The following is a 23,287-nucleotide window of genomic DNA, read 5'->3' as shown; positions in this document are numbered from 1 at the left end:
AACAACCCTACTTTACATCCTGAGGTCTTCCAAGATTTCTGAAAACGTACAACGTGGTGTGATGTCTTCCGTGCGCCACGACTACGTTGTCTGCTCCTCTCCATCTGTGTTTTATCACGCCTGTGCGCCTTAGAACCAGTGAAATGAAAAACAAGTTTAAAAAATACATAGATGTGCGTAGCCGGCGCTGGCGACCGGGAAAGAGGGGCTGTATACTCTGCAGCTTGTGGGGTTTTTTTAGTTTGTTTTGTTTCTGACGGTTGTTTGCAGTAAGAAAAGCACAACAACCATCCTGAGACAAGAGCAGGAAGTATTCTCCACTTGAGCAGCCGCGGTTCAGCCCTGTTTTCTAGGCAGAGATGGGAAGGAAAGAAAGGATGAGGTTCTGCTTCTAGGTGACCCCTCCTTCTTCTCCTTCTGTCTCCTTTCATTTCCCCTCACTCCTTCCTCTGTCTTTCTTTCTTCTCTCTTAGATATCTTTGAGACAGGATCTTGCTGTTGTATCCCAGGCTGTCCTTGAACTTGCTATACAGCTCTGGCCATCTTTGAACTCCCATCCCTCTGTCTCAGCATCCTGGGTGCTGGCATCACAGTGTATGAATCATCGTGTTAGGCTTGTTCCCTGTTTCTTGTTCTGGGTGGAACTGGATCTCCTGGGGGCTCTCTATGCAGACGAGGAAGCCAGTCAGGTGGCTCAGCAAGGAAGGCTCCACTGAGAAGCCCCCTCTGAGGCTCAGAGACCTTTTGAAATAGGAAGTGTCTGCGCTCCTGGACTTAAGACAGCTGTATATATGTGCATTAGACATGCCTGGATCTGAATTCAGAAAATTCAGGGCAGCTTTGGTGAACTAAACACCAATCCCTGAAGGTCAGGGTGGGGTGGGGTGGGGTGGAGAAAATGTCTTTTCTATACCACTGAGCATCCCAGCACCTGCAGCTGGGTCCCAGGGAGGGCCCCAGAGCCCCAGAGGACTTCCTTCTGGGAACTCCTTGGAGTAGGAGGGTCTTGGAAGGGGAAAGTCTCCAGGCTACAGAGCCGGAGGCCCTGGGAATTTCAACCAAATGAAAGTAAGGAATGGGAGGAATATGTGGAGAGAGTGTTGAGAATCAAGAGAAAGAAATGTAAGGGTAGAAAGTAAAATTGCAAGGTCTGGGGAAGGAGAGTAAAAAGAGGGAGAAGGTGAGAGAGAGAGAGAGAGAGAGAGAGAGAGAGAGAGAGAGAGAGAGAGAGATCCAAGAGCTAGATGTTCACAGGGCAGGAAGGGGGGGGCAATTTAATGAGGGCAACTTGAAGGCCAGCTTTAGCCAACAGCTGGCGGGGTGCCTGGTTTGATCTTCTTGTGAGTTGGGCGGTTTGATTAATTGTGGCCTGTGGCGGAGGACAGACACCTGGCCCTGAGTTCTTTGATCTCGGGGTTTCTCAGGGCCGGTGGGAGGGGAGTCGTACGAATATGCAACTCCTTGGGCACCAGAGGCCTCCAGCCTCCCTGAGAAGGAAGCCAGGAGATCAGGGCCTTGGGAGAGGCTGGAAGGGTCAGTGTGGGGTGTTGGGGTGGCTGGGCCAGCAAGCAGGAGCTACTGGAGGGCATGGAGTGTGGGCCCAGAGAGGAAGGTGCAGGAAATAGTGTGGAATGGAGGGAGGCCATAGGTAGGAGAAAGTTCATCAGGAATCAGCTGTGATTACAGACACCTTAAGACAACCCTGTTCCGGTGTGAGAGATGACTGGATTTGAGGGGAGGGGACACAAAATCGTGCCCCCCCCCCAGGTTATGGATACAGGGCTGGCTCATTTATTCAAGGAGTAAGCTCTTCTGAAGGTGTGAGGAAAGGGCAAAGGCAGGGCTCCATTGAACTGGCTTCATTTTATATATGTTGGATGGAAACAGATTTGAGGAAAAAAAAGGGACATATTGCCAAAAAAAGAGGGGGGGGGGGGGGAGAGAGAGAGAGAGATGGAGAGAGAGACTTTAAGAAGAAGGAAAAAAGGAACTAAAACCTTAATGCCCTTAAAAAAGAAAACCAAAAAAAAAAAAAAAAACCCATAAATTAAATCTTTGGACTAAATCCATTGGTGTTTTGCCAGTTTCAAATAATAGTGTAACTTGATTAAGAAACTTTGCAGGATTTGAAGTTCCTGGCTTCTCTGACTCTTCCCTGAGAATTCTTCTTAAGTCACTGTCTACAGCAGGCTAATTTGTTTCCAGATTTTTTAATTTCCTGCAAATCGGTGATGATGTTCTTAACTTTGTAGCCATATTTGAAGGAGTCTCTCTCTGTGTGTATAGGGCTGGGGCTCGAACCCACGGCCTGGGCACGATAGGCAAGTGCTGTACTGGCGAACAGTCACTGGTCCTCATGATCACTTCTATTGTGTCTTCAACTCAGAATTTTGGGTCAACTTCAAACATTACCCTGAAAATACGTTGTTGTTGTTGAAATAAAGTTTTGTGAGGGTGTGCTTAAGGGCAAACGCTTCAAATTCTGGTCTCCTTTTGGGCTATAAAATTGCGATTCGGTGTCACCTCACACACATGGGATAAGAAGAGTATCTCTCAAGGGTCTGTAACCACAGCACTCCAGGTGGGGAGGGAGAAGGGTCACGAGCTTGAAGCCAGTCTTCATAGTAAGTTCCAGGGCAGCATGAGCTACACAGAAAGGCATTTCTTGAAAACAAACAAGCAAACAAAACAAACACCAAAGAAATAAGGGAGGGAGGGAGGGAGAGAGGGAGGGAGGGAGGGAGGGAGGGAGGGAGAGAAAAGAAAATGAAGACAAGACTGTCTTGAATCACTCAGCAGGACTCAGGATGTAGCTTGTTAGGGATGCAGGCTCTGATGACTTCGAAGCAGAGGAATTCCAGAAATGCGGTGTACATTTTCTGGTGGGACTGGAGTTCTGACTGAGGGAAGACAGCCTGGTTCTCAAGGCAGCTGCAGAGCAAGGCACAGGGCACCCGTCTGTAACCTCAAGGTCTAGACTCAGACTGCAGCTCTTTGAATCCATCTTGGGCTGTGTGACCTTGAGCCTGCTACCTCCTAGGCACCCTGAGTGTCAGCTTCCTTGTGTAGAAAGTGAATTCAGATTAAAAAAAAAAAAAAAATCCTTGCCTCACGGCCTCGTCATCACAAAGATTAAATGCATTAGTCTACGTAAAAGGACCCTGTAAATGATGAAGCCTTCAATTAACAGTTGGCATTAGAATTGCTGCTTATATTACAGAAATCCAGGTCTCTTTAAATACTCACGTTGATAGCAGGGATGTTTTCATTTCAGAAAGGGTTTGCACAGGGAGGGCATCAGAAAAAAGGCTCACATGCTACCTGCTCCCCTAGGGGCATTTGCTCTGCGGTAATTATTGTTTACTAATAAGTATGTTTTGTTCATAAATGTCCTATTACACTGGTCTAAAACCCCTTACCAGGCTGGCCTGCCTTTTCAGGCTGTGACTAAGCAGGAACCCCTAGAGGCTCCCCTGAGTCTCTTGGGCTGTGGAATTTTATACCTGACTCAGAGAGTCCTCAGCTGTGCAGGGGCAGCACCCCTCAATTGCTGTCCTGGCCACTCCCGGCTCCCTTCCCACTTCAGCTGGTGTATAAAGGGAGTATTGCATTCCACTAGTCTGGGTTTCCTGTGTGCAGCTTCGTGGCTGCTCGTTCTGGTTTGGGGATGTAGCAATCAATATGGTGGGCGGTACCTGGCTTTGGGCTTAACTGGCCGCTCTGGGATGTAAGTCCTGCCATCTCCAACACTGAACAATGCTTACCTTTCTAGTGTTGTGATGAGGATAAAGAAAGCCTTTGAAAGCACTGTCCACCAGAGACACTCAGTAGATGCTCAGTGAATGGTTATTTGTTTATGCCAATGGTCTCTATTTTGCATGAATTGTAATTACTGGGGGTAATCAAACCCAGAGAGCCTATGCTCTGATTGTCTTGGTCCTGGTCTTGTCAATCTGAAATTAAACCTTAGCATCAGTACTGTCGTCCTAGAATTTGCCAGGATTCTGAAATACTAGAGCTTCAATGTGAAATGCTCATGTTTCACAAATACTAGAGTCTTCAATGTGAAGGCTCCTACACAACAGTATGTGCCTGCTCATGCCCAGTGAGTGCTCTTAACCACTGAGTCATCTCTCCGGTCCTTAATTTCTGCATTTTTAACAGTCATACTATTGTCACAAAATGTGGAGCTCAATTTGAGCATTAGGCTTCATTCTTTCCTGGTCCTTATACCTTGAGGCAATTAGCAGTGGTCACATGTAGACACACTTGGGCATCAGTTAAGGCTTAAGGTTGCACCTATCCTGGAATCAATCCCCCCCCCCACTCTCCCCTTTCTTCTGAATCTAGTCCTGAATACTTACCTATATTGCTACTAGAAGATGTTTTCTAACAGCTCACTATCTTTTCAGACTTCCTCATGAAGGACACTGAAGACCTGGGTGTGAGTTTGTGTGAATATTTGTACCACTCAACTGGAAAGGCGGTTCCTAGGTTGGACTTGTAAACAGCCCCAATATGGTTAGGTGCCCAAATGGAACCCCTGTAACTGGGGTGCCACTGAAATAAAACCCAGCTAGGCTTCTAATGAAAGGCAAAGCCTGAGGGTAAATTAGTTAGAGAGACGCAGAACTGACTAGATGACCAGAACACAGAGCTTTGGACAGTCCTCAGCCTGGAAGAGTCTCCTCATCACAGATGATGGGAACGTGCACAAATTAATGTCCCTGTCCTGACATTTCAGTTTCAGAGAGAGATGCTTGGAGATAGATGCTTGGGGGCATTACAGTGGACATTGTTAGAGTGTGTTTTTGTCTAACAGAATCACGCTTATGCAATATTGTGTGAGTTTACGGCATAATAAACAGAAAAGGGAATAACCAGAGTATATGTCTGATGGAGTCTTCGATAAGGATCGGACTTTGTGCAATGGAGACACCTCTGCCCTTGGACCTGTGGGACGGGATCATGGAAAGCATGGGCCTGGCATGCGGTGAGGCTGAGTGTGTGCACCCATGTACCATGGTCTGGTTAGCAGATGAGCAAACCGGCAGCCATGAAAGAATCCCTAAAGTGACCTGTGTCACAGGATTTTGCTGGTCCAGGAAATGATCCGTCAAAAGTTTGCCATTTGACTTAAAGATGGCGGTTGACACTGGAGCAACACCACAGGCATGCCAATGTTTGATTTTTTTCTTTCTTCTCATGCCCTTCCCCTTCTCCTCCTCCTTCTTTCTCTTATTCTAAGTCAGGGTCTTCCTATGTAGCCCAGGAAGTCTGGGCTAGCCTTGAAGTCAAGATCTTCTTGCCTCAGTCTTCCAAATACAGGGTTTATAGGTCTATAGGATTGCCTTGACTCATGATTTCAGTTTTGATTGAACTATCCAGCAGGGCTAACTTAATTGCCCAGCAAACAGTTTCTCTATTTCAGGCTGAGATCTGCCTCTGTCCCCTTTGTGAAGCAAGGGTTATTAAGAGACAGATGTCTGCACAGGATGAACCCAACTGCCAATCATTGTCAAAGGTCCCGCCAGGTCGGGCAGCTAGGCAAGTGGCCCCTTTCCTTATCAGCTTCTTACCTTGAGGTGCCACCCACTCCAGCAAAACAAAGAGTACTGGAAAGTCCCGGTCAGCTGGCCTGAGCAGAGCACATCTGTCTTTAAGCTTTAGAGTCTAGGAAGCCTAGGGCCTGCTTGCAGGCAGAAATTGACATGTGCTATTGCCCAAATCTTCTTTTATCGCTCCTTCTCTCTCCGATGGTCCCTCCCCTCCTACCCCCTCCTTTGGAATCCTGGTCCCACATGCTGCTCTCTCTGTTTCATTTGGTTGAGAATTTGCTGTTTTCCCATAACCCAGTTGTGTTGCCTGTTAGAGAACCCAAAAAAACACACAACTTTCTGGGAAGACATCTAATTAAATTCCCCAAAGAAGGGATAGGAAAGCCCCCTCTGAAACACACAGATGCGACCTCACAGGGCATAATGGTCGCAGTAAGGGAAGTGCGGGCATCGGCCTGGGGAGCTGGTAACATGCTGTTCTTTCTCAATGTCCTCTGCAAAGGAGCTGGTCCTGGGTTTAAAATAGCCCTCTGGTAAAAGCAACTATTTAAAGAGTATTGGGGTATGAGAAATGCAAAACAAAGTGTTGTTGATTAAAAACACATGGTTTGTTCTCGAGATGCGAGTAGCCAGCAAAATCAAATGTGACAGTGTTTTGGCTTTTTCTATCCCACAAGACATCATGGTGAGTTATTAGAGTGATGTCAGCTGTGGTTAAAAAAGTTTGCTGTGTTGTCTTAATAAAAAGAGGCTTTTCCTTGGAACTGTCAAACTCTCTCTCTCCTCCAGCTCAAGGCAGCAGCTGATGGGTCCTCCTTGGGCCTCCTCTGGGGGCTTCTCTCCAAGGGGCAAACCTTTGCCTTTTGGAGAGTGCATGAGGTCACAGGGTGCTATGTAACTCTGCTGGTAATGTTGAGGGTGCTGTAGGCTGATCCCAGGTTATTTCATCTGCAGAGCCAGTTTCCTGCATCTAACTTGGAGCGGAGACACGGCTTGATGGCAGGGTGGTGGAGTCTTTCCATGAAGGGTGCCCCACTAAGGAGAAAGAGGGTCTGGCCTTCCGTAGCTAGTCCAGATGGTAGGGAGTGTTGATGTTTGTCAGGGCAGATAATCTGCTAACAGATAACAGCAAGTTGGACTGTTAGCAGAACACAATGCTCCCAGGCTTACAGTGGAGTTATATCCTAAAGCCCACTAGGATATAATGTCAGAATTTCTATTGTTGTGAAGAGACACCATGACTACGACAACTCTTACAAAGGAAAACATTTAATGGTGGCTTACAGTTTTAGAGGTTTAGTCCATTACCATCATGAAGGACATGGCGACAATACTGGCAGACATGGTGCTGGAAGAGCTGAGAGTTCTCCGTCTTGCAGGCAACAGGACGTGAACTGAGACACTGGGTGTGGCTTGAGTATATATGAGACCTCAAAGCTCACCTCCACAGTGACACACTTCCTCTAACAAGGCTATACCCACTCCAATGAAGCTATACCTCCTAATAGGGCCACTCCTTTTGGGGGCCATTTTCTTTCAAACCACCACACCCATGTTCAGTTGATAATCTACTTAAGTTGGGAAAGCATTGGATGGACCCAGCCTACACAATAGTCTAGCCACACCGGTATTGACAATTTCTCCTTAAGACTGCATGTCTACCTGGGAGCAATGGTTAATTGTTGCTGGTAATGTTTTAAGTAAGTATGGTACCTCTGTCACTAATTGAGAAAAGACCAAAAACTCAACATTCAAAATACTTTCCACAGAACGTTGACTTTTGTTGGGTGGGGACTCCATGTCAGGCTAATTCTTAATAGAAACCCTTTGGTTATGGAAAGAGAAAGTCTAGCAATTTAGACAAGCAGGACTAGCTGAGAGGCCACAAGAGTCCAGAGTACTGATGCCATAAGGACAGGCCATTTAGGGCATGGCAGTGGGCCTCCCCAGGGCTGATGCTGCATCTTCAGCCTGCTGTGGACTCAGGAGTCCTCTTGCATGCCTCTGTGATGCTCCATTCTCTTCTTAAGGATTTCTTTTCTACAGCATTGGTTTGCTACACATACCTGTGCCCAATGCTGAGGACCACACTTGTGTTGATGAACCATCATCACTTCCCAACTTAGTTATCTACCTCTAGTCCAATGGGCAGCAGCTTAAGGACTAGGAACTAGGCAGGTGGTTCAGAGTGGAGACATTTCTCTGAGAGCAAAGGTCCAGGAAGCCATACTGGGAGAGGCTGGATACACCAAAGGTATCTGTTGCCTGCACTGGGTTTCTGCCTTAGGAATAGGACTTGCTTGTGAAGAAGATTCTATTCTTTCAGTGCCCAATGCATCTCCCTGCCTTCCCCCAGGAAGGACAATGATGTTCATGGGAAGATGAGATCCTAGGCATGGTGGTACCACCCTTAAGAGGCAGGGGCAAGAGGATTAGAAGTTTAAGGCCAGCCTGGGCTACATGAGACCCTGTCTCAAAACTAACCAACTGACCAACCAACCAACCAGTGGATACTTCAAAAATTTTCCCCTGTATTCACTCAGAAAGTGACGTGGTGGTAGTACTGTTTTTTGTAAGTGAACAGTACTGTTATCTTTTCCCAGTTACAGAAGAAACACACAAGCAACCCCAGAACACTTAGAACTAACAGAAATACAAAGATGGGAGTAAAAAGCGGCCATAATCCCAGAAAATGACTGCTGACATATTGGTGTGTTTCCTTCTATTCCGTTTTCTCTAAGTAGTAGCCCGAGGCTTTGTGAACGATCTGTGCTCAAGATCTATCCTTCTACTTTAATTATATCTCTTCAGATGCCGTAAGACTTTAAGATAGCCTTAAATTGATTCCCATAATTTCCCCCCAGCACACCAGATTGTTTTTCCATTGCTCTGGAGTCGATATGTGTTCAGACCTTCATGCTACTACCTCACTTTGTGCAAGTCACTCCCCGCTTGCCCCCTTCCCAGACCGCTATAACTTAGGATGCATTGACTCCCGAGTCCCTTCCGCTCACATCATCTTTTAAAGCCGCATACCTGCCCCCATCCATTCTCACTGATTCTTTACTTGTTACTTCTTGCATGAAGGATGAGTTCGAGACAGTATTGACCCTGGGCTTCTGCCCCATTGCCCATGATTTCTTGCAGCCCTTGGAGTATCTGGATTGCTGTTTAGCCTCATGACAATCGGAATGATTTCACTCCCCTCTGCAGCCGACTCAACATGGACTCAATCTTCAGGTCTAGGTTCGGATGCACTGTCTCCGAGAAGCCAGTTCTTGACTGTGGTGCCCCTCTCAAAGCCCTTCATAATTCAGCAGTTTGTAGTCACACCATCATTTGTGTGGTTATAACGTAATATCTGTGTCCCTGTTTCTTAGACTATTTTGTATAGTTTCAACGGAATATCACAGAGTGATGGTTTTTAAGGAAAATACATTCATTTCTCATGATCCCGGTGCCTGGGAAGTCCGATATTAAAGTCCTGGCATCTGGCAAGGGTGCCATGCTGCATGCCCATCCTGACCGAAGACATCACATGGCGAAAGAGCTTCTTAGAGGGGGAGGATGGGAGTATGACCACTGGAGGAGCTGAACTTGATCCTTAACCAGCACAGCCCTTTGATAACTACCTACACAGGGTGATAGCCTTAGCAATCTTGAGGGCATTGCCCTCATGACCTAATTTCCCTTTAAAGTCCAACCTCCAAATGCTGTTACAGAGGCAATTAAATCTCAACATGACTTTGGGATAGGGCATTTATTTTGTAACACCCTGATCGACACATCCCAAGGGCAGGACAAGTCCATTTTGTAAACTGCAGTATTTGCTCCTGCTGGCAACCCTCGCTTGGCCCCCTTCCTTCCCAGTCCAGCCCCATGGGTGAAAGTCCACGAAGTTCATGGCATACAGAGACTGGCAGCTATTGAGGGCTGACCTTCAAGAGCATGTGCTGAGATACCAGTTTGTAAGACAGTCTTACACAGGCTCCTAAACTGTCCAGTAAGGTAGACGTCCTGGCCAGAAGGAGCCCTCAGGCAGGCTTTGCTTCTTTGCCTCTGACATCCGATGGGCAAGTTCATTGTGGACAGAGCATCTGGCATTGAACTCCTTGATGGACCAAAGCTTCCACATCAGCCCTGTGCACTGATCTGCTCTGAGAGAACTTCTCTAAGTTAGAGAAAGGTTCACTTCCCTTAAAGTGGTTAAGTATTGATTGCCTCTGCTCTCCAGACAAACACCAGGTTCACTCAATAGCCACTTACCACACATTGGCATTCTATATAGCAGTAGGGTGCCAGGCACTGGGTGCAGGGAGCTGAGTAAGGCACACTGGGAGAGCTCATCTGGGAAACACCAATTACAGCTCACAATGTCCGCTCATGTAGTTGTCTTGATTAGTCACAACAACTTTGTGATGCTCCTGTCATTAGGGCCATTTTACAGTTCAGGAAACGGAGGCTTGGTGAGTTTGCATTTGAGGGAGCTCCAGGTCAAGGCCAAATATTTTCACTTCACCTCCAAGTACCTTTCACCTTGTGGGGCTGACAGTATGAATTCACTGTCTCATACAGTCTTAGGCTGCAGCCCCCCAAATCATCTCCCCTGATGAACTTAATTGTAGAATGTATGATGATACCCATGCATCTTCTTTGGACCTAGTCACACGAAAGCAGGTCTGCAAATTGCAGATGGTCTTCCGACTGCTAACCAGGAAGGCCTCAGCCTTGAGAAGTGGACTCTAGAGAGGAATTCACGGTGGCTATTCATCCTAGGCACCAGAGCTGGTGGCTAAGCAGGGGACTTTTATTCACGGACAGTTCAGGAGGCATGTTCCTATCAACCATTGTACAGTGAAAGATGATGGATGTACCGATTCCCAGCACTGAATGACTGACATTAGGGCATCTCAGTAAATGGTTTCATGGTTCACATTTCAGGGTACTCATGACCCTTGGAAAAATTTCATTCTAGTACTGACAGATCTATAGCTTTCTGGTATACTGTACAAGGCAAGTAATCTCTGCTTCTTTCTTTGTAGTTTCTGCTCTCTGGTCTTGGCTGGGATGGGCAATAAACACAGTGCCTCTGCTCGGGGGCATTCTGTCACCCTTTAACTGTTCAGGGAGTCCCAGCTTGAGCCTCAACCTGCCTTAGACATATCTGAGCAAGCCTGAAGAACTGCAGCGTGGACCTGCTAGGAGTCTGCATGTGACAGAGACTGTGGAGCCTCCTGGGAAGAATGGAGGAGTCAGGAGCAACCCAGGCCTGGTAACAGGATGTTGCTTGTATCAGGAAATGAGCAATTGAACACTGCTTGGTGAGTGGCTACAGCTGCATTCATCCATAACTCAGCCTCCATCGAGCTTCTTAGGAGACATGCAGAATGAGCAGGACACGTACAGGAGAGAGAGAGAGAGAGAGGGAGAGGAGGGAGGGAGAGAGAGAGAGAGAGAGAGAGAGAGAGAGAGAGAGAGAGAGAGAGAGAGCCTATGGCTTAAAGGAGCTCATGGCAGTTACTGGGAAATGAGTTCAGGGATTGGCCTTGAGACTAAACTGCAGTAGAGAGGTCCTGCCCTCTATAGCATAGCCTAAGTTTCCTTGACCTCCAGCACCTCTGAAGTTGCAGGAACTTTAGCACCCAGCAAGAGGTGGCTGTTTCCAGGGTCCTAGTCAGGAGCCTTAAGCAAGACAAGGGGACACAATGGTGAGTGAATAGATTTCTGCAGCTCTCAGTCTTCATCAGAGTAGCTCTGTGTAGCAGGAGGCAGTGAGGCAGAAGCTCAGAACTTGTCAGAGGGCAGGCAGTACATGCATGTGGAGTGCTCAACTATAAATGGGGCATCTGTCACATCCCCTTCCACCAGGACTCAGGAAATATCTTGGAAGATGAGGCAGAAAGATTGTAAGAGCCAGAGGACCATGCCACTCAAGAACTCAGAGCAGCTGGGGTTGCTGGCATGAGGCTTGCCTAAGATCAAGCCAGTCAATACTCTAGCATGGAGGGGCTTATGAGTCCCCACCCCTAGCTGAGGAGCTAGTTAATCATTGATGGCTGTCAGGGGAGGGAGAATCTTCAAGGGTGAACTCTCTGGTAGGTCAACCATAGTCCAGTGGGTAGACACACACCCATGGGTATATGGGTAGCACAATTGGATCTTGTAGATTGTTGGTTTAAAAAAGAAGAAGAAAAGAATATGAACTTGGGGGTGGGGTGGCGGAGATAGGTATGGATTGGATCTGGGAGGAGTTAGGGAGAAGAGTAGAGGATGAATATGATGATAACATATTGAATACATGTATGAAATTCTCTTAGAATGAATAAAACATATTTTAAAAGTGGTAGATTATCAGAAAACTCACTGTGTAGGTGGAGTTTTTCATCAGGACTGCAATCAGCTCTGTTCTACTAGTCACTTCCCAAATAACCACTCAGAGACTTATTATCAATTATAAATGCTCAGCTGATAGCTTATAACTAACTAGCTCTTGCAATTTAAATTAACCCATTTCTATTAATTTATGTACTACCCTGAGGCTTGTGGATTTTACTCCTCTTCCTTGTCCTGCTTCCTTTCCCTCTGGCTGGTGACTCCTCTGACTCCATCCTTCTTCTTCCCAGCATTCTCTCTGCCTCAAAATTCCTGTCTAGCCATTGACCAATCAGCTTTTTATTAACAATAAGATCAATACATATTTACAGTGTACAAAGATTATTCCACAGCATTCTATATGCCTTGAGCATACTGCAGATATCCCCTAGGCATTCTGGAAACATTGGGAGGTAAAAGTTAAGTCATAGTTACTCATGAGATGGGATGCTCATGGACCAAGGCCTGGGAGGACCATCATTAGCTTACCAATGGTGGAGCATTCCCAGAACCTATAGCTCTAAGTCCCTGCCACTCTTGCTACTCTCTTTTGAAATTACTCCAGACTGAAAAGCCAATACTGCTTGCTAGGAAGGTCATTAGCAATCCTAGAATTAATCTGGTCTAACAGTCTTCTATAGGCAAGACCAGTGATTCTCAACCTGTGGGTCGCAACCCCTTGGGGTTGCTTATCAGATATTTGCATGATGATTCATGACAGTGGCAAAATTGCAGTTATGAAATAGCAACACAAATAATTTTATGGTTGGGGGTCACCACAGCATGAGGAGCTGTATTAAAGGGTCGTAGTCTTAGGAAGGCTGGGAAGAACTAGACTGGATAGTTGAACACTGGACTAGGTGAAGAGCAGGCTAAAAGTGGCTTGTGGTAACTTGTCCAAACTTCCATATTCAATTTTCAGAAGAGCAAGGACTTTGTTTAAGGGACAGTCGAGCTTTCCCCTCTGTTATGACGTTTACTTATCCCTGCCTTGCACAAGCTAGATCATGCACCCACTACCTTCTTGTGATCACACACGGTAGAGTTTTGAACCATCTGTCAGCTGAGAAGACATTCGCCTTTAACCTTGGGAGCGGGGAGGGAGACAGACAGGTTCTTAGCCCGTTTTATGGGTGCTTCAGCTGTAGTGTGGTTCATTTCCTGAGGTCAGTGATGAGGAAAGCTTCTGGGGACGGAGCATGCTCTCCATGAGGAATACAGGCTGTGCTGGGCCCAAGTGAGAAAGTGGTCAATGGCATGCCCGCCTTGTGGCACATGCTGGTAAGGCAAAACAAAGGAGGCTGAAGCAGGAGGATGGTGAGTGCTAGGCTAGCCTGGGCTACATAGTTAGGTTTTTTTTGTTTTTTTTTTTCCTGAAAAATAAAACCAAACTCAACCGCCAAATAAAAAAATAAACCAAAACAAAACAATGAGGGAGGGAGGGAGAGAGAGAGTGTGTGAGTGTTATGGTTACTCTGAAACAAGTGTAATAATTGTCCGCACTTAGTGCACAGATGAAAAGTCCCTAGGAACAACAGACCCCATGTCCTCCTGGCAACTCTGTCTGCCCCTAGACAGAAGCGAAGACTGGGAGGAGTCTACACAGCTAGTGAGGCCGCTTTGATGCCAGACAACAGATGAAGAATTACGCTTTATGAAAATCTCTTTTTGGCTGGGACTACACCAACCTTGATGGCCTACGGAGGTAGAAATTTCATAGGTAACCCCACCTCCAATCCAGAGTGTACTGGTGGTGACCAGGCCAACAAATACACTTGGCATCTTACCCGTGGCCAGTTGACCCATCGTGTCTGCAGAAGCATGTTCAATGGGAAGCTGAACCTAAATCTGAGACAGAAATGAGTGCTGAGCTACACAAACCGGGGGATGAATCGGGAGGCATGAACACTGTGTCTTAGCCCTGGAACCCACAAACATGTTCTGATATATGTTTATGAGGGATAAGGGTACAGATGGAATCCCAACTGCTGAGCATGTGTCCTTAAGATGAAAGTGGGTGCCCTGAATACCCGTGGTCCCAATGTAATCACAGGAATCCTTGGAAGTAAAACGGAATGACCAGGGACCCAGAGTCGGCGACGTTGTATAAGAAAGAGTTGACTAGCCATTGTGGGTGTCGGCTGTGAGCTGTGAGCTGTGAGCCAAGGAACATGGGCAGTCTCTAAGCTGGAAGAGATGGTCCAGCTTCTCAGAGCATCCACAGAGGAGCGTGCTCTGCTCCTGATGTGATTTTAGCCCCGTGAGAACCATTTGAGACTTGTGGCCACTACAAGTATAAGATAAAGACACTGTTTTAAGCCACTCTATTTGTGGTGTTCTGTTACAGCAGCAGTGGGAAACTCATCCGGACTCTACTGTTCACCTCTGGCTTGTCAAGGAAAGTTTATTTGTGTTTAACCAAAGGATTTTGTCCATCTAAGCTCAGGCCCGTTTTAAGGCCAGAGAAACAATCAATAAGGCTACTAAGAACTCAAGACAATTTCCATTACAAAGAGCTATCAAAGGGCCATCAGTAGGAGACTTTTAAAATTCAAGGGCACAGGGTTTGTGACTTACCCACAAAGTTAAAGTAGGTAGAAAAGGGAGTGTCCCAGAGGGGGTTTGGAGCTGGGCTGTCGGCCATCAGCATTTGCCATTTTGCCATGCAACATGTCCTTGGGGACAAAGGGTTAGACTGGTTCTACCCTTGGTGGCCTTTGGCTGTCTTAGCCATGGCACGAACAATACATGATCTCAGGAGGTCTCTTTGATGACCTATAGTTTTAAGTATTAGAAGTGACTCTGAGAAAGAAAATGGTAGAAGGTTTCCTCTTGACCATCTTGTTCCTCTGACTACCCCTTCCCTGACACCTCTTCTCTTTGTTCTTGAGATAGACTTCCTTTATGTTGCCCAGCGGTCCTAGAACTCATTGTAGAATTCAGGCTGGCCCGGAACAAGCGATTTCCCTGCCTCAGCCTCACAGGTGAGGGTGCTACGTGGGGCATGTAAATATCAAATATGTTCCTTCCGTGCCCTCATTTGTTTATCACAACAGTTCCACAAAAGTAGTTATGCCAGGCTGGAACCAATTTTGCAGAGGAGGACACAGAGTGTCAGAGAAGTTAGGCCATTTTCTAAATCACTGAGCTGGCGAACTGAGGAGCCGAAAGTCAAATCCCATGTCAGAAACCTCAGTGTTTTCTCATGGCTCTGTGACACCTCCAGAGCTATACTCTTGGGCATTCCAAGAACAGTGAGCAATAAGAATAATGGCATATGCACAGATATCTATGATCTTGTCTCTTTTCCTGGCTTGGCTACAACCCAGTCATGTGATCTAGGGTAAGTCACTTTCCTTCTGGTCACTGATGTGGGAAAACAGCTGGAATCGGTATTTTTATGAGTGGAAGGAGTATTTATGGCCTGTCCACTAAGGAAGTTCTCCTGGGTATTGCCTGCTGAGACCGATAGTCTAGAAGCTCTGGAGTAGTCACGAATGGTCTCTCACACTGCACATTCCTGCCTCCCTCTGCCCTCTTCTTGCCATAGACTTGACCCCATCTCTTGTTCGCCATTGAGAACCCCTCTGCTCTATGTTTATACTTTTTCTTTGTTATAAGGTGAGTGCAGTCTAAGAATATATGGATGTCTGGAAGAGAAGAGACCAGACAGCCTTTCAATGTTGCCTGCATCTCTTCTGAGAACACCATCTCTATTTCCTTTGCCGGGAGCATTCATCTCACACCCCTGGTTCTTGCGTTTCTGAGATAGCAGGCAGGTGTAAGCACCATCTCTCAGTGACTGTGAGAGTAGCTATCTTTTATATCTGGCATGTGCTGTGACATAAGAGTGATCCTGACTTTAGAGATTTTGTCATCTCTCTCTCTCTCTCTCTCTCTCTCTCTCTCTCTCTCTCTCTCTCTCTCCTCTTCCTGCAAGATAATAAAAATTACCAGACAAGCCCGTCCCTCCTCCTAACCTAGTCTGGGTTCACAGATACTTCCTTTTTGAGCCAACAGCCCTAACCTTCCTGCCCAGACTTTGTCACACAGTTAAGTGAGTTAATTTCTCCAGGTCAGACCCCCTACATGCTGTGATTTCTTTTGAGGATGAGCCTCTTGGTTTCTTTTGATATAAAATGGCGACTCTTGGCCACTAGGTGCGATTAGACGTAAGATGAAGAGACTTCGCATTGAGCAGATTGGAAAAGACGGGTCTCTTCTCAAAGTAGCTGTGAGTGAGGTGTACACAGGAAAGAGTAAAAAGGAAGGGAGCAGGTCAGAGGGATATGTTCCAGGGCCTGGGGACTCCACTCATGCCAGCCCTTGGTGGCCTGTCAGAACCTAAGCCTTAGATCAGCTCCACACCATGTTCCTCCTGTGTTTTCTCTCCCTAACTACATGCTAAACCTAGAGGACAGTATCGTAGGAGTCAGTGGCAACATTCCTGAACTCAGGGGACATGCCATTTTTGGTGGGATGAGCAAGATGGACTCTAATCTCTAGCAAACAATGAGGAAGAGTTAGTGATCAAAGGCTAACTCACACTTGGCTTGAGTGTCCAGATACTAGGGTGTGGGGAAGAGCCATAAACAGTTAGATGATGGGAGATGGGTGTTTTTTGACAGGAAGGATCTGAATGCAGATGGAGATGGGAGTGTGTGTGTGTGTGTGTGTGTGTGTGTGCTATGTAACAGTGATACTGTCCATGGAGGTGGCAGAGGACATTATAAGTTTGGGAATCAGCTCACACAAAGGCTGAGAGGCCCTGGAACAAGGCCGGTGTGGGGCTCATCTAGGACAGACCATTTGGAACTGCAAGAGTGTCAGGCCCAGAGGCACTGTGGGTGCTCGCTCTGCAGGAGATGCAGCGAGCTTCAGACGTGCTGCTTGTTTCTATGTATATACGCTATGCGTTGGCTTTTCTTTCTTGTCGACCTTCCAGTCACTCCTAAATTCGGTTCCGTTCTCTGCCTCTCCCCGCCTGCCAGTGCTCCACGCTCCCAGCCAAACAGTGACATTTCCCCAGGCACAGCCTGTGCCATTTGAGAGCCCCAGATATGCTTCGTTTCGGGGGGTTGACTCCTCCCGTCTCCTCCTATGGTGCCTGTGCATGTGTGGATACAGGGCTCGAACCCCTATTACAAAGGAAAACAAGAGTCACTCACGGGGCCGCGGGTTGGTAGGTGAGTCAGAGTCCAGCAAATGGCCCCACTGTCTCACTGATGGCCACACTTGGGTGGAGGCAGATGCATCAGCACATTCAGGTGTTCCCTCTGGATGTGCCAGCACTCTTCTGGGGGGTGCTGTGGTGGGGGGATGGGAGGTTTCTCCTTCTCACTGTTCTGTTTGGGGACAGATGGCCCGAGGCCTCTTCTCCAAGTATGCTCTCTCTTCTCCTGATCCAATGGCCCTGGGGAGATAGTTCTGCCCACCCTTCAGCTTTTCTTATCTACCTCCCAGGCCTAGGAAAGCATTACCCACTCCCAGCTAAGCATGCGGCTTGCTCCCAAGGGCCAGATGCACTCTGCCAACTGCAGGAAGGGCCAGTGTAAAGCTAGGCAGCTTCTGGCTGTGCTTGATACAGGTCCCTGAATAGATTCCTTACAGATTCCCTGATGCTTGTCCAGCCTTGGATTTCCATCTTTATGTTTGGTCCCTGAAGAAGCCTCTTCTTTCATGTTGTTAACATATGGATATGTGAAGAAAGTATAACCAAGAATGGATGCTGGATTTTGATGTCAGTCATTAGAATACCAGCCTTTCTCTCTGTAAAAGGTCACTGTGGTGGTTTGAATGGGAATGACCCCCATAGACTCTTGTGTTTGAATGCTTGGCCCACAGGTAGTGGCACTATTAAGAACTATGGCCTTATTGGAGGAAGTGTGTCACTGTAGGGGTGGGCTTTGAGATCTCATATATACTCAAGCCACACCTAGTGTAACAATTCACTTCTTGTTGCCTGCAGATCAAGATGTAGAACTCTCAGCTCCTTCTCCAGCATGCCACCATGCTTTCTACCGTGATGATAATGGACTAAACCTCTGAAACTGTAAGCCAGAATTATCATGGCCATGGTGTCTCTTCACAGTAATAGAAACCCTAACTAAGACAGTTATCATCATCCCATCTTTTCCAACTTGCAGTTTTTATTTTATTTTTTTCAGAGGAGGGATGTTTAAGGCTCTTCTTTTCTTTGAAGTATAAAGTCCCAGGCCTCATTTTCAATTGCCTCTGTGATGGCTGAAAGGAGTTGGGTTGGATAGGGCTATAGGAATAGAGAGACAGCTGGAGGTTTTATGCTGGGGACATGCTCTGAGATGCCAAGGGATTCTGTGTATTGGCTTCCAGGTAACAACATACAAGTGCACGGAGGAATTGGTGGGACTGAGCAGGGGGAGGGATGAGGTACCAAAAAGAAATGTGTTAGTCTACTTTCCTAGTCTTATTCATTTCTATTAATATGATCTCCAGTTCTGGGGATTCAATCCAGGGCCTTCCTTACGTTAGTCAAGTGCTCCGTGGCTGAGCCACATCCCAGCCTAGAATAGACTCCCAACAATGGGTCCCACCTGTTTCTCCTCTCTCCACACTGTCTCTCCTGAAGCTGCCTAGGCTGGGGCTGGTAGGAGAAAGGACAGAGCTTTGGGAAGGGTGCCTGTGCTGACAGGCCAGGGAGTGTCAGCAAGATGGAGCCTCTGAAGCCAAGGAGTGGTGAGCAGAAGGCGCCCTTTCCTTGGGGAGGCTGAGCATGACTTGCTTGGTGTTGTGGATGCCAGGCTGGCCTCTGAGTTCCTGACTTGGTCTCGGAGATGTCCTGTCTCAAGCATGCTGGAGTGGAATCCTCTCACCCGGCCCATTGGCTTAAATGCAATCAAATCAATGTAATACTTTAAAGGCTGTCAGTACTGAAAGGTTGTCCGTCGTCATTGAGATCATCAAGAATGGAGTGGAACAACATTCCTAAAGCATCTACTATGGCCAAAACTTTGAACTTACGTCTCCCATCACAGGGCCGCTGCTGACAACAGCTGTCATTATATTGATGGGCATGTTCATAGAGTGGCTTTCATGTGCCAGGCATGCCCTCATCCGATCTCCACAATGACCCTTTTATTTCCAACTGACAGACGAAGGAAACAGACTTAAAGAGCTTGAGAAACTTGCCCAAGGCCATGTAACTACCTCAGCGGCAAGGCTGTGCCCTGGCCTCGGCAGCCACCCTGCACCTCGCCGTCAGGAACTACTGAGCTATGAACCACCGCAGGCAGCAGTGTGAAATCAGATGCACATGTTTGCAGAGACCACAGGGACTTGGACCAGGAGGAGGAGAAGGTGTGCAGGGGTTTCTGAGGGAGCTAAGACTTGGTCTGGATTTAGGCAGATGAAGGATGCTGCAGATATTTCAGGATAGATTAAATGATGTGAGTGAGTGTAAGGCATGTGAGGACCAGGGAAAAGGTCAGAGAACAATGGGATGCAGCTTGGTGAATGAGTGGGAAGGAAGGCAGAGGATACATGTCCCTATCTGCTAGAGTCACCATCCATTCTCTGTATAAATATTGTTTTTTAGGGCTTGGGAGGTGGAATGAATAAATCCATCTAAGTCCCCATTCTTCAACAGTAAAGCAGAGCTTATTGTTTTAGGATTTTTTCCTCCCTGCTACTATAACAGAGTGCCCAATGCTGAGTAATTTATATACAATAGAAGGCCATTTGTCTCTCACTGTTAAAGCTGAGAAGTCCAGGGGCATGTCGATGGCAAATATGAGGGTCACCTCAGGGTCAAAGGCAGAAATACAATTGTGGGCAAGACAGAGGGAGAAATCAGGCCAAACCCTTTTTTACTTATTTTGCTTTGAACTCTGAGATCCTCTACCTCAGCTGTTGAGTTCTGAGATTACAGGTGTGCACTACCATGCCCAGCATTTTAACACTGGTAATTTCTTATTTTATTATTCATAAAGGTTTTATTTTTAATCTCTCTCTCTCTCTCTGTTTGTATGTGTGTGTGTGTGTATGTGTGTGTGTGTGTGTGTGTGTGTGTGTGTCTTGTGTGTAGCACTTGTACAGGTGCCTGTGGAGAACAGAAAATGTTAGAGTTCCAGGCAGTTGTGAGCTGCCCTGCATCGGTGCTGGGAACTGAACATTGGTCCTCTGGAAGAGCAGAAAGAGTTCTTAACCACTGAGCCATCTCTCCAGCTCCCTATATATTATTTATGTTTTTCTTCTTGGTGCTGGGCTCGGACCCAGGTCTTGTATATGTTAGACGAATGTTACTTTAAAAGCAAGGAATCCATTCCTGTGCTGATAAAGGCCTTGGTCTGCCCATGACTTTTAGAAGTCTTACTTCTTTGAACTGTTATAGTAGCAGTTAAATTTCCCCATGAGTTTTGGAAGGGACATGTGAAGAGACTCTAGTCAGCCCGGGCCTGGCAACCTGGCAAACATGGCCCTGCCAGGCCTTGGCCCCCCCCCCCCCCTTTTTGTTTTTCGAGACAGGGTTTCTCTGTGTAGCTTTGCGCCTTTCCTGGATCTTGCTCTGTAGACCAGGCTGGCCTCGAACTCACAGAGATAGGCCTTGCCCTTCTTCCCCATTCCCTCTGCCTTGCTAAAAACCACTGGATTAAACTCCTAAAGCTAGCCCCCAAGGTCTGTTCCTTTATTTGGCCACTTCCTCCTCCTGAGGCTGACTACCAAGGTCCAGCTATCAAAGTATTGAAGTCCAGCAATTAAAAGCCCCCTTTTGGCTGCCCTAATTAGCATGTCCAATCAAAATTAAACACCTTATTTCTAACACAGGGTTTCTCCTTTTACCTTTATAAACAGCCAGCCATTTTCCTATGAGCCACTTCTGATTCAGAGGCAATCTTTTGCCCCGTTAGGACAAATATCTCCTTCCCTCCCCCTTGTCCCCTTCTCCCTCATCCTCTGTCTCCTGTCTTTGTCCCTCTGCCCCTCTGGTGCAAATAAATCTTTGTGCTGAGAACATGGTCTTGGGGGCCTGAGCCGATACTTCTCCTTCCAACACCAGGCCCACAGCAGTGACAGCACCTGTCTTGCCTCACTGGAAAGGACAGGGATCATTCGTGTACAGACTTTGACTATGTCTCTGTTTACCATCTGTCACATAAATGCCATCCGTGGTTGGCAGTGTTCTGCCCTCAGTTGGCACACTTCTTGGCTTCTGTGTCATCTCTGCTCCCCCCCTTCCCCCGCCCCGCCCCACCCCTTCCTCGGGGCCCTTGACACTGAGTCATCCATTCCAGTTGCTGCATTCATCTCTCCCCTTCTCTTCTGTCACCACCCCCTTGGAGATTGCTGTCATTACATGCCTGCACCATTACAGCAGACTCCTTACTGGTATCTTGCCTTCTGCCTGTCATCACATCCAGCCACCCTGGACCTTCACAACAGATTTGTTTATCCCAAGCACCACCCTTCCCATCTGACTTCCTCCCTCAGACCCCACCTGGGTTCTGAGGTGGAGGCTAGCCTTTGAGCTGAATCACCTACAACCCGCTTCCATTGATCGGCTTTGTCCTCTGTATGGCAAGTGGCCTTTGCCCTCCTGCCATTGAGGCTTTGCCCCCACACCATCATCCAGGACCATGTCTCCTCCTTGCCGTCTAGCTGGGTGCTTTCAGCCTGGCTTTCTGAAACTAGCCTAGTCCTACAATTGTCCCCGCAAGGTGTCTCTTTCTCTCTAGCCCAGCTCCTGAGCTCTCTCCCTGGTGGGCAGTGCTTACATTCTCCAGTGCTTTGCTTTTTTGGGCCAATGACATATCCCCAAGGGAAACAAAAGGTATCTCTTGATGGTTGCAAAATCCTCTGGGGAAGGCCACTTCCTCTACCTTTGGTCCCCTTGTGAAGGGCCCTGTTGAACATACAGTAGTTAGTCAATACATTTTTTTTTTTTTTTTTTTTTTTTTGCTGTTGTTGTTGTTTTTGTTTTTTCAAGACAGGATTTCTCTGTGTTGTTTTGGTGCCTGTCCTGGATCTCACTCTGTAGACCAGGCTGGCCTCGAACTCACAGAGATCCGCCTGGCTCTGCCTCCCGAGTACTGGGATTAAAGGTGTGCGCCACCACCACCTGGCTTGCATTTTTATATTAAAAATAAAATCAATGTGGAGTTGAAAAATTATGGTAAGGAAGTAATGGAAGATGGAAGAAAAGGTTTCTTTTCAGGGAGGAAGTGGCGTAGTGTTGAGGCAGTCATTCACGCTCTGGAAATCTGGGTTTGTCTTCGGTGTTTCTGTCTGGGACAGCAGCAGCCCAGCCCTGCTTTTGTGCCTGGAAACTGCCCTTTCCCACCCTTCCAGAGCTCCCAGTGGAAGGGAAATGGGGGCGGGGGTGAGTATTGGTGTTTAAAGGTAAGTGAAGCACACGATGTCCCTCAGGCCCTGGTGGGAGTTTGTGGTGGGCTGGGAGTGTTTGTTGAGTGCCTTGCCAGATGAGTTTGGAGGCAGGCATGAGGAATGGTAGACAGTGAAGTGCACACAGTCTTTAACACTAATGTGTGGCCGTCCATTATGTCCTTAATGACAATAACAGCATAACAGTGATAATGATGTGATGGGCAGAGCGAGCAGGATGAATGATGGGTGCGGACATCAAGGGAGCCCATTCTCCTCCTGGAGAACTGGAGTGCAAAGGAGGCTTTCTAGTTTCGGGGGCCTGTGCGCCATGCTCTGCTGGCAAGATGCCCCTGTGGGACCCAAAGGGGGAGAAGAATCCCTCACCCGGGATCTTGGGGACGTCAAACTGCTTCTTACGCAACAGCCTCCTAATGAGTTAAGTGTAAATGAATCAGAAGCAGATGGATTGGACTGTTCTGGAAATACACCCGAGGTTTAAAAATTAAGGGAAAAAGCAGTTGGCAAAAGGCATTTTGGGGTTTGCCAAGACCCAGAACATTTGAAAAACAGTTCAAGCTTTTTTTTTTTTTTCTTCCCTTTTTCTTTTCTCTTTGGTTGCAAAACCCAAAATGCTGCCTGGAGGCAATAGAAAGATCTGGGCCTCCATTCTTTCAAGCTGAAGTTCTCCTGCCGTGTGGGTAATGGGCCCCAGACAGGAGGCAATGGGCTATGGAATTACATGGAGAAGGACTGTCCAGGGGCAAGGCAGCCTCTCCATGTGAGCGAGTGCCCCTGGAGCCTACAGCTCCCATCATGCTCTCAGCCCTCTAGGCCTGCTTCGGGCTGTGACCCGGGTCTCAGTGGTGCCTCTGTTTCCCCGAAGCTCGTTTTGAAAGGGAAGTAGTTTCCAATGTTCTAGGTAAGGGACTTTTAAGGTGAACAAACACCAATTCAAAGAACTATGGAGTGGAGTGCTTAGTGTTTTGTGGGGGAGGGGC

The sequence above is a fragment of the Onychomys torridus genome, chromosome 17 (assembly GCF_903995425.1).
Source record: "Onychomys torridus chromosome 17, mOncTor1.1, whole genome shotgun sequence".
In the NCBI taxonomy this organism is placed as follows: Eukaryota; Metazoa; Chordata; class Mammalia; order Rodentia; family Cricetidae; genus Onychomys; species Onychomys torridus.
This window is presented reverse-complemented; position numbering follows the sequence as displayed.